Below are 14078 nucleotides of genomic sequence, written 5' to 3' on the forward strand. Positions count from 1 at the left end.
CAAGTTTTGTCTTGTGACTCTTGTGACTCGGTTCAACCGAGTCACAAAATGGCTGCCAGGTTTGAAGTGTTGGCAGCCAATCAGATCTCAGACACAAAATCGGAAGGGTTCGCTGTTCCACTGTGGCCACAGTTGTATATCTGAGAGATCTTTAAATTTCTCAGGAACTACTGAACGGATCTACACCATTTTACAAAAAGAGTGCTCGCTGGAACAATAGCTACTTTTCTGAAAAATGTGGTGTAATTCCCTTCAGCAGTTCGGGCTGTAGCAGCATCAACAGTTTCCTATGTAAATTATCATTAAAAAAACACATTTTTGGACCCCCTTTTTCTTGGCCCCCACTTGAGGGATCTTTTCAAGATACCAACTGACGTGACCACCCCATTAATCAAATAGCACCAAAGTTATAGGCAAATCAAAAAACGCTTTTCCTATAGAAATTAGGTCCTAACTATAACTACCTACTGGGGACTCCCAGTAGGTAGTGTGTGTGTGTATATATATATATATATATATATATATATATATATATATATATAATGTGTGTTTGTATATATATATATAAATATATGTGTGTGTGTGTGTATATATATGTGTATGCTGGCGAGGTGTGCCTGAATAAAGAACTCACCTGCATCCTGGGTCTTCCGTTTCTTTCTCTGCCGTGGTTTTGGATAGAGGGCGGGCCAGTGATTGAAACAGACAGGCATATATATATGTATATATATATATATATATATATATATATATATAAATATATAAATATTCCCAAACACCTTCCGTGTAGAATCTGCCACCTCCTAATCGAGAGCTGTTTCATTGTCAGGGGACCCACGGAAGTGGGTCCCGTTAACTTCTTGCACCAACCCTCCAAGTTTCACGAAGGAAAACAAAGCCTTGTACGTTTTTGAAATTATTTATTCTTTTCAGCCACTTGTCAAACGCGTTTCGAGTGTGTTGCACCCTTGTTCACCGACAACGAGAGCTGAATTTCATGGCCATTTTACAGTGTATCACACATGATTATCTAAAACTACAAATTCAGTGAATGTGAAGAAAGACTTGTAGTATTTTCATAAATTTCATTTTCTTTGGACTGTTTTTATCAAATCAATTGAAACGCCCTTGACAATCAAATACGAATAATATTCTTGTCAATGTATGCATCATATATGTTTCTGATATATTATATACAATATAAAATATATACATTTACAATTGACATGTCGATAATTATATTAATAAAATTATAATTCAAGTCTTATTTTAAAGGATTATGCTCAAGTGGGCTCATTTTATATCGTTCCATCAATCAAGCCCCAGTGGGATAGGCAATTCCACTGCAAAACCTGATGCTAACTTACAAGTCTCAAAATTCCATGTGTTTAAAAACTCTATTCCTACATTCCCTTACTTTTAAAATCAAAATTTCTTTTCAGTTGATTAGTGTAAGTGCGTGTACAGCTGCTCCTCCACATTCAAACGTTCTGGCTGCTTTGAATTCAATTCTACTATATATCGTGACTCCAACCTCCTCAGTTTCTTTTCTCTGTTGCCTCCCCTTGGGTTCTTATCTATCGCATCTATCAGATAGTACGTCAATCCCCCCACATCCTTATTGTGGAACCTCTCAAAGTGTCCGGCGACAGGATATGATCTGTCACCATTTTTTATGGCTCTCAGATGCTGGAGTATTTGTTTAAGTACTTCTAGAATCGTGCAGGAAAATGATGCACTGTAAGTTGTTGTAATAGAAAGTGCTTAATTGGGATAGCGACATTATGGGAAGGCCAATTTCAGGTCTTTTCAGTATTTAGTGAAGGTCAAGTAGAGGATGGGCCAGTCAGAAATGACAACTGTATTTACCCCCACTAGGAATTTTAGCTAAAAAGCAGGTTTCCTGATTTATCAGCCTATCTGCCGTTCCAATATTTATTTCAATGAACAAGTACTTTCACAGACTTTTTCGGTGGTTGTCCAAACTAATTCTCATATTCTGGGCAGACAGTATCATTGAACCATTGTACTTTCTATACATTATTTAGCCTGAGATCCAGGGCCAATATTTATCAAAAATCGATTGTACATTCCCTAAATAGCGAATTTTAGGTAATTGCTATTTAAAGAATGCAAAATGGTATGTAAGAATACATAAATTACCTGATAACGATTCCTACAGAGTGGCAATCACATTTAGGTAATCATCATTAGGTAATACTACTTCATTTGTTCCAATTGGCCCAAAGGCCCATAGGTATGAATGGTTTTGCTGTACCTAATTTGTGATTGTTGGACTTGGCCCTTTTTGCAGGGTCATCCCTGAACTTTTTGCCTTCCTCCTGTACTTTCTCTGACCTGTTTTGTTGGTTTTATGACTCTGGGCACTTTACCACTTCTGATCAGTGCTAAAGTGCATATGCTTGATTACCTAATTGGTAATCGCATATTAGGTAATGAAAAAACAAAGTTGCACCAAATGTGCACATGTAAGTGCGCTACATGGCACTTTGAAAAATGCATTTTGAAAAATTGTACATGGCAAGTTGATGGTAATAGCATTTCCTAAATGCACAAGTTGCTTGGTATATCTGCTTAGTAAACCGTAAATTGCGATTCATTATTTGTAGTCGCAATTTTAGGTAATCCCCAAAAAATTGCAATTACCTAAAATGCACTGATAATGCCTTTCATACATCTTGAAAGGCTATTTTACATTTGCAAATGGTCAAATTGAGTGATTTACACATTTGCAAATAACTTTCATAACTAGTTAACGCCTGTGTTATTTATTTAAGTTATAAATACCGTTCTTAACATTTAATTTATTTTGAAATTGTTTTTAAAATGTCTTGGAAATATAAGTAAAACACCTTAACGAAAGTGTGTGTCTGTTGTGATTCGCTTCACACAACACCGGCTTAAATGACGTCCTTATTCACACCAGTGCCATCATTCTATCGCAGACCTTTGCTTGTTATCCCTGCAATAGCAAAAACTGCAACATCTATTTAACATTGCTGGTGCAAATACAAAGACCCCATAAAGATAAGACCTCATTTTATTTTTATGTTCAGATAAGATCTTTCTTTGAGAAAGTGGTATATTTCCGCAGCTTCTTGCAAGAACTGTAATATAACTACAAAAAAATGCTACTTTCCATGTCATTTTCCTTGGGAGAAAAAGATAAATAGGAAGTGTTTTAAAAGTAATTTGACAGTGTCAAAATCAGCATCTCACAAACTTGAAATATTATACTACACTTTCACAAAAAATAAGAAACGTCTTACCACCAGAAACATTGTCTGAAATATGGATATGAGGATGTTCATGCCCTTTATATAATGCCACCTTTCTTACATTTTAGAGATCTCCACGTGCTTTTAAAGGATTTACTGACATTGTAAAATTAAGTACCGTTCCAGATCCCTTCTTTATTATCCTCTTCACTAATTCATTTCTGGGAAAAAATAGAAAACATTCAGATGCTAAAATTCACCTCCATTAAAAAAAACTCTGCAGATCAATACAAAGAGCAGGCATTAAAGTCTGTATTCCTGCTACACAGAGGGTGAACCTGGTGGGCATAACATTGTTCGACTTCCTGCAATCTATGACTCTGAGAGTTCTGAATGGATACAAAATCTCCATGACTGCACTCAAAAGAGGTCTGGCACTCACCAAAAGTCGACAGCTTTGGGTTTCAAGTGAAGCATTATTCATTCGTTATCCCAGTGCATTCTGGGCAATGTGGTGCAGCCATACAAAGTTGTGGTTCATTTCAATGAATCAAAGCTTGATAAGTTTTAGTTTCTTCTAATGTTTCATTTACTTAGCCCCAGGGACGTATTTTGCGCTAATAACCTCTGTTTTGAGTGCAGCCAGATTGTTGGGGCTTTGAAGATGAACACAGGGAAGAAAGCGACCACCTCTCACAGTTTACTCCTATTCACTGCAGGACGAGGAGATCTGTAGGGTGTGTGGCACTTGGCTAATTTGATCGACTGGACAATTGAAATGAGTCATGTAGAGATTTTGGTTGACCGAGAGAGTTAATCAATGGAAAATGATTCCTGAGAATTATCAAGATTCCACATTATGCATTGATAGAGGGGTAACAAAGACTGCCATTTTAGCATACGGGTTTGATTCTACCTGTTTATGGGATTTTCTGCTTAGTCATGCCGTGGGGAATAAATGGTTTAAAACAGAGTTAGAAACTGAGTGCACGGCATTTTATAAGTAGTTAACAGTACTGACAAAGTAGCATAGTTATGTCTCACTCTTATTTACGGTTAATTACATAAATATGAAATGTAAGTGAAAGGCATAGGATGTAAAAAAAAACATGTGCTAAACCACACTAGAATATTATACATCAGCTTTGCGAATCAATGATTTGAGGGGATGTTGTACTTTGATGAATGAACTGAGCAAAGTAGCCATCTTGATGGCTGGCAACAGTTTGGGGCCACAAAGAACATTAGCCCATGTAAAACATTTTCTGTTAACATATCGTTACAGTCTGTGGATTGCACTGAAATGTACACTAGCACTAATTCAACTTGCAGTGTAAAAGGTACAATCATTTGCACAATGACAATCAAAGTGTTTGAGTTTGTATGGGGAAAATTATAGGCAGGTTTTGGGCAACAGGGGTTGCGGTCCTCAAAAGTTTGCTGACCTGGGGCCATTTTACTGTAATGGCCATTTTTTTTTTCAAAATAATCAAAGTATACAGAGTTTAACATAGTGGTGCCCCCCTCCCCCCACCCTTTCTTGCACAAAAAATAGAGATACGGTTCACAATGTTGATCAGGAACATTAAAGTATACACGAAGAAAAAGAAAAGAAAAAACAAACATCTTAAGGAAGTGTAGAACTGAGAGGAAAGAGCGAGTAATGAGGCAAAAAAGGGAAAAGTGAGGAAAAAGAGGAGTTAAGTAAAATAGTTAATCAGAGTGTTCAAGCCACGTGGTGATAGGTCCCCATATTTCCAGGCCCCTTTTTCTCCCTTTGAACCCTTTTTTGGCGTACACCGCTTTCTCAAGATGGTACGTCGCCATTAACCTGGCTAGCCACTGAGAGAATGCTGGCGGGTCTGTATCTTTCCACCCAGAAGCTACACATATCCTCCATACTGTCATAGCTACAAACACCAATGCCCCTCCTTTAGACCGGCTGAGTACATCACATGTCCCTAGCATGATTGTTGTGGGGGTTAGTACATAATCCTGAGAAACAACCTTTCCTAGGAATTCCTGTATTTGGGATAGCACAGAGGACAGTTTCTGACAGGTGGCAAACTTGTGGATAGAGTTGGCTCCAAACTCGGAGCACCGTGGGCAGGTTGTTCCCTCACCTGTGCTCCACTTGGCAATTCTGCTAGGAGTTAGGTACAAAAGAAAGATGGTTTTGAAGTGTTGCACCTGCAGTTTATCTGACAATAAGTCACTCTGTGAGAGTTCTAATGATTTAAAAAACAGGCTGTGTGGCGCCCCCAATTTTGCTAACCACTTGTCAGCTATTCTAGGGAGATCGTCCGGTGTGTTCATGTTAAGAATTGTATATATAGATCCTATTTGTGGCGCAACCGGAGTTTGTAGCATGCTAATAAGTTTGTCCTCTGAGAACCCGGACACTCCCCCCACCTTCCGCGAGAGGAAGCTGTGAATTGCTAAGTGCTTAAAGGTGTCTTGTGGTTTTAAACCATACTTGCTTTGAAGTTCTACAAACGTGCTCACTCTCTCGTTTGAGATTAAGTCCCCTAGTTTTAAGATGCCAGCGTTATACTATTCTGCTAAGTAGCTTTGATCAAAGATGTCAGGTAGGTCACAGTTTAGGCTAAGGGGTGTGTAGTGGTTAAGCCTTCCAAGACCATATATCCTGCTTATACTACAAAACACCTTAAAAGAGTTCATCAGTGTCTTAGTATCCGTAGGATAGCTGTCTAAAAAGACACCCGCGCGCTTCCTCTCCCAATAACAGCAGAAATGGAGATGGCAATCCAGTCGCAGAAGTGCAAGGATGTGTCGTGATTAATTCAGTTCTATACTGTAAAACTGATGCCCAGTAGTAGAGCACAATGTTTGGCAGAGCCAGCCCCCCCCGTTCTTTAGGAAGTGTCAGTTGTCTCAGAGCCCGTCTAGGCTGTGTGTAAGCCCAAATAAACTGTGTAAAGATTTGCTGGAACCTTGATAGCTGTGCCTTTGTAAATTCTAGTGGGATAGAGCGAAAGTAGTAGAGCAATTTTGGAAAGTACGTCATCTTGATCACATTGCATCTTCCCACTATTGTCAGATGTAAGTTGTCGATTGCTTTAAGGGATTTCTTTGTTTCAGAGGCCAAAGAGACTAAGTTCTCCGTTACTATGTTATCTAAGTTTGCCGTTATTGTCACCCCCATGTATTTTGCTTTTGTCACTACCCGGCTGCTGTTCCAGTGGACTTCACTATTAGTTATTATCTGTGTTTTAGAGCTGTTCAGCGCGTATCCTGAAATTTTTCCGAGCATCTGGGCCTCTGATTCTAGTGCTAACATAGTATTTTCAGGGTCAGGGGTTGTGATGGCCAGGTTGTCTGCGTATGCCAATATCTTGGTGTGTAGTCCCTGTGTGCTCATGGCTTGGATTGCCGGGCCTTTCTCTATTTTCTTAATTAGGGGGTCTATGTAAAGGGCAAAAAGTAAAGGGGAGCAGGGGCAGCGTTGCCTGGTGCCTCGTGATATACTAAAGTTCTTGGAAAGCCTGCCCTTTATCACTACACAGGCTGTCGGATGGGCATTTTCAATGTTTGCGCTGGACGCACCTTTTAAATGGTGCACCTGGCGCAAACAGTGAAAATGCACCCTGTTCCAATGACTGCTCTGCCCCCAGGGCAGCCATCAACTTGTGCTGCATTGGAGGCACGCATTCCTGTGAAAAACAGAGCAGCTGCTTTACAGCCGCTCCGTGTTTTTCATATTGCATGTGGAAACCGGCCTGTACTTTTATAGGGAATTAGAGATCTCCACGTGCTGCACGTGAGTGCAGATAGTGACTGCACCCACCTACAAGGTGATGTCTTGGGGGGGTCCATGGGACCCCTTTTTCCCTGTACAGAGGGCTGTTAACCGGAGGTGCACTGACAGTGCGCCATCTTTTAGATGGTTTGCTCTCAGTGCACCTCCTGAGGGTTTCCAAAGGGATTCCCTCATTTGCATGGGGCACGCCCCCATGCAAAAAAGGGAACGCCACCTGCAGATAGCGCTGGCACTTTATGTGAACCAACACTATCAGTATTACAGAAGGGGCCACAGAAGCAACCAAGGCCCCTAGTGTAATGCCAAAGTGCCCCGTGGGCGAGCAAGATGGGCACAAACTCCTGTTGCGACCACAGGGCACTTTATGTAATACTGCCTCTGCTGATTTAAAGAAGACATCCCTTCCCAAAACTCAATACTGCCTACTCTATTTCCAATCCAGTCCAAAGATCTTTATTCAGCTATACAGCCATAGAAGCACATAAACCTTAACAATATATTAAAATACATTAAGTAATAAAATGGTATGCAGTGTTCAAGGATTAGAATTCATTCTGATGCAAGAAAAAAAGCAAGTAATTCAAAAAATATAATTCATTCAATTATTATACAGTGAACAAATTCCAAACAAAAGTCCAGATCTAATGAGTGGGCAATGAGCACAAGCCCATCCACAGGTGGCCTGTTTCTGCTTGGGTCTCCACATTAACAACAAAAAACGTAAAACAGCAAGTCTGATAGATTATCTTGAATCACTTCTCAAAATTCTAATCACAACTTTGTCATCTCTAAATCCCAGAATAAGACACAGCTTCTGTACCCATAATAAATCAGACAGAATAAGACAACATGTTCGATGGTCTCAACTCCCAGGTGACAAAAGGGACAAAACCCATCAGGTTCCATAATTGCAGCCTTCCATTTTGCTTTAACAGAGTGGACTTGTAATGTCCCCATACAAAATTTTACATAGAATGTCTTGGCAGAGGGTAACTCAATCTCATCCATGAAATGTTCTAACCTGTAGTCATCTTTGAACTCCAGAAAGGAAGCTGTAAGGGTACCAACCCTAATGGGATTGAACATCAAGCCATCTATGCAGTGTTAGTAGGTACCCTTTAGCATAACTTCAAGAACCCGATTTGCTACTGAGGGAATAGACCATAAATGCTTGTATACAATTTGGAGCAAACGCCACTAAACAAACTTGAGCCAGGGGATCATGGATGCCCAGTCTGCCCCAAAACATCCCCAGCACCTGTCGATAAAGTAAAAGCTCAGGAGTCACGCAAAGTCTCCGCCAATACAATAAATATTTGAAACCCACTTTGTCAACACTTGATCTCAGGTTGCAGTCAAGTCGTAATTGAATATGTGGGGTACTAACCAGCAGATTAAGAAGCTATCGCATAAAGGGATTTTTCTACAGTCTCCAAAAATCTAACATCCATGTGGCCCCAGAGGTCCCTATCATCGAGAGTCATCACTTGGGCGTAATGATTATAGATTTCAAGGACAGGAGATATTGGGCGAAAGAACTGTCCTTGCTGCAATCTCAAAATACCCCCAGAGTTTTGTTCTAATTTAAGCCTGAATTTTTGAAGATGGGGTAGCCAATCAAATTGCTCAGTAAGCCTAACCCTTAGGTAGTCAAATACATGAGCTCTCTCCAGTGACATGCCCTGGAGAGTCTAGTCTGGTCGTTCAACAGGGATTGAAGACCATATCCTTGGTTTTACTAATGTTGGTTTCCAGGACCCTCTGTTTGCGGAAATACTCAATTTACTTCTGGATGCCCACTGGTGTTTTTGCGATCAGAAGTGTGTCATCCGCAAACAGTAGGGCTAGAATCTTCATCCGAGCTAGACTCAGGTCATGATTCTCAGACTTCTCTAACTGAGGTGCCAGGTAATTAATATAAAGAAGGAATAGAGTTGGAGCCAGCACACACACTTGCTTCATGCACTGCTTGACTGGGATGGGTGGTGTCAGCTCAATCTGTGTCCCACATCTAACCTGGGTGAAATTATTAGTGTGTAGCCTGATAAGAACATTCAAAAGGTAAGATTGAGCCCCAATTTCGGCCAACACCTTTCATAGGGACTCCCTAGAAACAAGGTCAAATGCGGACGAAAGTACACAACATCACATATAGATGTCAGCCACCCAGGGTAATGTGCGTCCAGTAGAGCAGATGGAGGTGCAATACCTAGTTGATGGTGCTTATGCCATCCTGGAAGCCAAATTAAAGTGAAGACAAAACACCTGAATTCGCTATCTAGTCACATAGCCTGGCCAAAATAATCAGAGAAAACAATTTTTGGAAGCTATCAATGATACTGATAGGCCTTATGTTGGAATTGTTGGGAGCTATCAATGAGACTGATAAGCCTCTATTTAGTGTTTGATACAAGACAACATCTATAAATCTCACTAGGAGAGTGCCTGTATTTCATCTAATGTATTGAAGGGGTCTTGCCTGGATCCAATATTGTGGAATCAATATTGTTAGAGGTTCATATTTTTGAACTCATTATTGTAACATACAATAGGCATAAGAGCGGTCAATGGAAAAACAAAATCAGGCACAAAAGCAAAAAATACCTTTGTCGTAAGCATGTTCGATATCTGGATATCTTGATACTTTATTTTAAATGATTCCCTTAAAAATGGCATTTAATTATGGATTAACATAGAATCCAATGACAATCCTTTGCTTCTCCAGATCAGTCTGAGTGAAGAATCAGAAATGTAAGTAGCTGAGAGGATTTTAAAATATTTGCAGTGCCAAAATGTTGGGGAAGAGTTACATGTAGTCAGTAAATCATTGCAAAAGAGTGAGGATCCAGGAAACATGGTTGTAAAAATCCAAATGGACACTATTAGTGATGATAAACTATAGAGCTGTAATTAAGAGAGTATAGATTTAGTGAAAGGTGCTAAAGGTAGGATTGGTGGTAGGAGAATCCCAATTAATTCTCTAGAAAGGTAGCACCTGAAAAAGTATTTAAACAGGTACCTGTTAGGAAATGAAAAAAGAGTTTCAATTTAGGATCAGGCTAAGTGCAAAGAGGTGTCTGGAAAATAAAATTCAAAAACATTTTGAACACTTGTAGTTCAATGATCAGAAATCCATTTAACATTTAATTAGTGGGAGCACTTTACCAATATTTATACTGCCAGAGATGAATAGATATTAAAACTCCTGAAACTCACAGAATATTTGGTAGAAAACTAAGTACCACTGTGAGAAATTTCAGTTGTTGGTGAAGTCTGATGTTAACTCTGCTGAAGCAACAGCCACAATCCCTGTCAAGATAAAACACAAATGTCTCTAAATGAACCTGGGCTTACCCCTCCAGTAGCTTTGTACAAAAGCAGGCACAAGAACAAATTCTACTCCAACTAGTTAACTGTATTTTTAATGAATTATTTGGCATCAAAATGAAACAAAACAAAGCATTAGAACTGGGTTTTTGAATAAAATGAATCGGTTGAGTTAGCCCCATTTGATGAATTATGTTAGTCTTCTAATGATGTTTTGGCTGCCTTGATTCTGCACCACCAACTTATTCCTGCCTATTTCCAGAGCAGCGGAGCAGCAGGATCCTTGATCCTGGTGGAGTCGGCGGTTGCATGGCGTCCGACACCACACTCATATTACGGCAGACAGACCACAAATGTGGCGCCATGAGTACAGCGGTCCTGTGGACTACCGTTCTCGTAAATAAATTCCTTAGTGTTTTTAAGTGTTTGTAGAGTACTATTAGATTTTTTTAATCATTTAATGTTACTTTCTCATTAGCAATTTTCTATGTATGAGCCACTGTTCTGTTTACATTTTTATAATGTTATTTGTATATGTCTCCAATATTTAATGTATTATATGACAATTTTTCTACTAATTCATTTTTTAAGTTAATCATTTGGGCCCTCGTTACGATGTCAGTCGGAGTTGCCTCCAACCGACAACATTTAGTGTAAGGAACCGCCCGATCATAGGTCGGCGGTTCTAGCTGTGCAATTAGGATACTTCAATTTTTCAATGGGAGCTTGTGTGGTGGTCTGAAACCGCCCACAGCACAACCTCCCACTGAAAAATTGAAGTTTTTAAACATCCCTGCACGCCCTGCACAGCACCCAAAGTCAATTTCTGACAGCCAATCAATGTCAGAAAGATGACATGGATTGGCTGTCGTAAACCAAAATCATAATCCTGACAGCAGAAATGCAGTCTTTTAGTGATTATGAGGGCTTTCCTTGAGCCCATCAGAACCGCGTCGGATTTCATGACCAGTTTAAACTCTGACCAGCGTCATCATAATAAGGTGGTTAGATTTTAAAACTACCATGTTGGTCAGAAAGCTTTCCGGCCGAAATCGTAATCAGGCCCTTTACTATTTACATTATTATCAAGTAATGGGGGCCATGGCCTGACATCATGTCTAGCTAGTTGCACTTGTGAGGGGCTCCTGCCCTTTATTTTAGAATCTTTTGTTAAACCTAGTGGAACCATTGATGTCCCTGACCAAAACAGTGTAGGAATCTCCCCTGATCTGAATAATCAAGAAACTGGTTACTTGGGTGTCACTTTGTCTGAGCATCTGGAATGGGGGCCGCAGATTACCAAGGCAAGCCCCAAGCTAGCTCAGACAGTGGGAGGACTAACAAAACTATACAGAATGTCTACATTCAACACCAGCGGGGCCAATCGTTGAAATCTACAAAGCACAAGCAAGGGGTGCTACATTGTATGCGGCAGAAACACTGAATGTAGAAATTAGCGATGTATGTTTAAACAATGCTGTAGAAAGGGAGAAAGGGGCGTGACGATTGAACAGGCTCTGAGTGAATATGCTACTGATATTCCCAATGTTTCTGCCTCAGAGAGAATTAGAGTTCTTTTCTGGAATATCGCTGGCCTACAATCAAAATTAAATAACGCTATCTGGTCCGATTTTATATATAGCTTTGATATTTTATGCTTCCAGGAGACTTGGACAAGATTAATATAGACGGCTATAAGACCTTTCATACGTCAGCTGTTCAGTCAGTGCACAGAGGACATAAAGGCGGGTTATGTGTATACATTTCAAATTTGATAAAGGTTACAAAAATGTAAATGATAAAATCAACTAGATACTATCCAAATCTGGTAATTCATTTGAACTCAAACATAGCAGTATGTATAGTTCATTTTTATATTAATATTGAAAAGGAGCAAATGGGTGATACTTAAAATTCACTCAGTAATGAACTAAGTAAAATATGGGTCCCAAAAGACACTGATAAGATTACCCTGTGAGGTGGCGATTTTAATGTTAGCATCTGTTCTCACGCTGAATGTGGGTTGTGTGGTGTATATGATTAAGAAAATGTACCTATGCCACATTTTATACATACTGCAGGGGGGGAGAAGTTCAATGATCTAATGGCCTCACATGACCTGGGTTTTGCAAACATGTTTTGTATTCCGTCTGTGGATTTTACTCACACTTTTTGGTAGAGGATGTGCTTCATTAATAGACTTTATAATTATCCCTAATTGTTATGCATCATGGTTTGACAATTTCAAAACTCATTTTAACACCTTGAGTGACCAACTGCCCCTAAGTGTTAATGTAGTCATCCCCAAACGAGGATAATATTCTTCCATGGACACAAAATATTGCTTTAGTCCACCAAAATGGCTACTCTTTACGCTGGGCTAAGATAAACCCTGAAGAGGTCACAAAACAGATCATTGTTAATGCCTATGACCAGATAGTAGTATGCCTACAAGATAGTACAGATCTGCTTACATCTTGAGAGCATTTTCATCTATTACGGAAGCGATTCAAAACTCTTTAAGATCCTCAAATAAGGCATTCCCCGTGAGGATTAACGGTTGGTTTGACTCAACAGCAACAACAGCGTATACCCGCCTGAAAGAAGTAGTACATAAGATAGAGAGAAATCAAGAAGAGATTAAATCATGTAGGAAGGCATTCAATTTGGCAAGGAAAAATAGCAAAAAAGAAATGAAATACCAGGCTTGGGACTCACTCTATGAAGCTTCACTGAGGAAGGACTGCACTTCATTTTGGCAGGCAGTACATGCTCCATTTCTTTCCAACAATGATGGAGCCAAGATTGAGGTTGCCATTGATGAAAACACATGGATCACATTTTTTTCAAATGTATATAGTATTAAGGAGGTTGATGATTCTCTCATTGATACTGATCCAGTGGAACAGGGAGGCACTGTAAGCTTTACGCCTATCGAGCTGCATATCACATTGGATGAAGTGACAGCGGCAATCAATGCAAGTAAATGTGGTAAAGCTCCGGGGCCAGACAGCGTGCCGATGGACCTATTTAAGTCCAACTCACCATTATGGTCCCCGTTGCTGACTCACGTGCAGGAGGCTTGCTGTGCAAAGGGCTTTATAAAGTCATGGTCTGAATCAGTAATTAATCCGATTTCTAAAAAAGGGGAACGTAACAATCCTGCAACCGACCCATTTCCCTTTTAGATTCATTAGTAAAGGTAGTGGGCAGGATTGTCCTAAATAGATTACAAACATTGGCGGAGGATAACAAAATTTTAAGTGCTGTACAATATGGTTTTAGACAATGGCTAGGCATAAATGAGCAGGTCTTAAATTTTACTATTTTAATGGGAAAATATACCCAAGCTAAAGAGGGGAAACTTTACGTAGCATTTGTGGACCTCACGGAGGCATTTGACTCCGTTAGTCATAATGGACTCCGGGGTATTTTGCTGGATTTAAAGGTTGACCCACTTTTAGTCCTGTTTCTGAGGCAAGTGTATGCTGGGGTTTCTGCTAGGGTGAGACATGGATTGAGGGGAGAATGCTACTTTTTTACTCACTTGGGATTGTCACTATATTTGCAGCGATTGGCATGATTTTTAGACAGGGAACAGAAATACTTTGGGTACAGAGCACATTATGTTGCACATGTAGGTTTTCTTTTTTCCCAGTGGCACTCCCCAGCTGTTGTTTGTGTAACATGAGACATCATATGTAATGTTGGACATAGTAAACATACATTTT

The sequence above is a fragment of the Lissotriton helveticus genome, chromosome 6, assembly GCF_964261635.1.
Source record: "Lissotriton helveticus chromosome 6, aLisHel1.1, whole genome shotgun sequence".
Taxonomy (NCBI): Eukaryota; Metazoa; Chordata; class Amphibia; order Caudata; family Salamandridae; genus Lissotriton; species Lissotriton helveticus.